Below are 2,553 nucleotides of genomic sequence, written 5' to 3'. Positions count from 1 at the left end.
TTTAATTTTCTCAAAGTTTCAAAAATATCAAGCAACTGCTTTTCTTTCTTTGGTTTTACTAACCTCTGAGGGATAGGTGGTGCATTCAACTTCTTCATTTCACTTACCTTGGATGTTAAGGCTTCGTCTGGAGATGCTTGTGCTAGCTTATTAGCTCCTATGATCTTACCATTTCTGAGGGTTGTGACTGCATTCAGTTGTTGGTGACCTCTTGAATTGGGTATTGTTTGGGTTGAAAATTCACCCTTCTTTCTTCCACTAAGCTCCATAGCCATTTGCCCCATTTGTGCTTCCAATCTTTGAATAGCTTGATTGGTCCTTGCATTGGTTTTGTGTTGCGAAGTCGCAAATTGTCTTTGCTTAGTCATAAATTCTTGTTGCGAAGTCACCAGTTGTAGCACAATACTTTTCAGGTCCTTCTTTTTTGATTCTTGAACTGGTTGGACTGCTTGTTGCGAGTTTCTCTACTGCCCTTAAGGGTTCAAAACATTCAAATTGTTACTCCGTGAGAAGTTGGAGTGGTTGTGCCACCCTGGATTTTAGGTGTTGGACTATGGATTGTTCTTGGGAGGATAATTGTTCTGTCCCACATAGTTCGCTTGCTCCTAATCTGTAAATGAATACAAAGGACAAGTCTCAATAGTGTGATCAGAATGGGAACATATGGCATATACCTGGAGTTGTGCGACTTGCTGAACAAGAGAGACGTTCTGAGCATTCATGGCTTTGACAATCATATCTAGCTTTCTCTCCATGGCAGCCATCTAATTGTGAACTCCACCATTTATGTTCACTTCATACATGCCCTTACTCTTTACTCCTTGCCTCCCTCTGGAGGAGAATTTTTGGGAGTGTTCATTCAATGTCTCAAAGAGCTCCATGGCTTCCTCACTGCACTTTTCCATAAGCACACCTCCACAAGCTGAATCAACGATACCTTTGTTAGTGTCATTCAAACCTTCATAAAAAGCTTGTACCTGATCATCTTGAGATAGGTTGTGATGTTGACACTTGAGAAGCAGCTCAATGAAGTGCCCCCATGCTTCAAAGAAAAGGTCTCCATCTCTTTGTTGAAATGTTTGAATTTCCTTTCTAAGTTGCCTTGTCTTTTGAGCTGGGAAAAACTTCTTGAGGATTTTTGTGGCTAACTCTTCCTAAGTATGAATGGAATATGCAGGCAAGGAATTATACCACAACTTTGCATTATCTTTTAAAGAAAAAGGGAAGAGGATTAACCTGATTCCCTCTGGAGTTAAGCCCCGGATGTTGTGAGTCTTGCAGAGATCAAAGAACCCCCTAAGGTGCAAGTGTGCTCCTCATTAGGTGTGCCTCTGAAGTGAGTCAAAGTGTTGAGTATGTGAGGGGACAAATTGAAGGTGCCCTGTACTTTTGGTTGGTAGGCAATGCATGATGGCTGGTCAAGGTTTTGTGGAATGAAAGCATGCTTCATAGGTCGCCTCACTCGGTGGTTGGTTCATGAGTTGTTCCGCCATTGGTTCCTCAACCTTGAGTTCTTCTTCTTCCTCCTTGAATTCTTCTTCTTCGGTGTAAGTGTTGTCTCTAGGCCATTGTCGAATGGTCCACTCAATTTATGGATCGAGTGGAATGATGGTTGAGTCCTAAGATTGACGACCTTGCATAACAAGAACGTCAGTTTCTACAGTTCTAGCCGCTTCTGGATGCTCTCTGGAAGTGCGCTTGATCACAGGAACAGAATGCAGGATGCCGAAGAACTGAAACAGAACCAAAAATAGAAAAAATAAAAATTTTAGATTTTGATAAAATTTAAAACGGAACTTGAATTAAAATTAAAAATTAAAAATTAAAATAACAAAACAAAAGGAAAATAATTTTAAACAGAATTTAACGCAATCCCCGGCAATGGCGCCAAAAACTTGTTGTGCAAATATCCACATAAATTAATAGGCGAATAAATGTATGTTTTAACTCGCAAGTGTACAAAATCAAAACAGTAGTATAGGGTGCAAGTACGAGATCATTCCCATTAGGATTGTCATAAATTATGCTTAAAATTAATTTCATAATTAAAACAAGACAAAGATTGATTTTTGAATTAATAAAGATAAAGGTAGGGCTTTGATATCCACCACTAATCATGCTCAAATAATATAACAATATGCCAATGCTCTAATTATATTATGAATACTTAAAGTTTGTCAACCTAAGTGTATGGGTGTCTACTCCTTAAGCTATTGATCTCCCTAAGCAACGAATTAGGCATGAGTGTCTACTCTAATTCTTTTATTCCTTAAAGGATTTAGTATGGGTTTCTACTAAGTTGTTATTTAAGAAAGCATAAATCTGTGGAAATCAACAAACACATGGAACCTATGGCACGGGTGTCTACTCCCGGGTTTCCATGTTGATGAACCCAAGAACCTGTGAGGAGATTCTTTTGTCACTCTATTAAGCCCAGGACTCGATCATCCAAATTCACTTAAATAACTAATCCATACCACATGCATATGTTGGCCAAACACATTCATATGAGGAATTCGAGAAAACACGAATTAATCAAGTTAAGCATCACAA

The 2,553-nt window shown here is 38.9% G+C and overlaps 1 non-coding gene across 1 annotated transcript; it reads left to right on the top strand.

Moving 5' to 3' along the window:
* Positions 1 to 993: 993 nt before the first annotated feature.
* LOC132168307 (small nucleolar RNA R71) lies at positions 994 to 1,100 on the top strand. The gene has a single exon (XR_009438823.1). It is a non-coding gene; the product is annotated as a small nucleolar RNA R71 (small nucleolar RNA).
* Positions 1,101 to 2,553: the final 1,453 nt, after the last annotated feature.

The sequence above is a fragment of the Corylus avellana genome, chromosome ca1 (genome assembly GCF_901000735.1).
Source record: "Corylus avellana chromosome ca1, CavTom2PMs-1.0".
NCBI lineage: Eukaryota > Viridiplantae > Streptophyta > Magnoliopsida > Fagales > Betulaceae > Corylus > Corylus avellana.
Note: the sequence above shows the minus strand (reverse complement) of the source record. Positions and strands in the feature narration are given on the sequence as shown.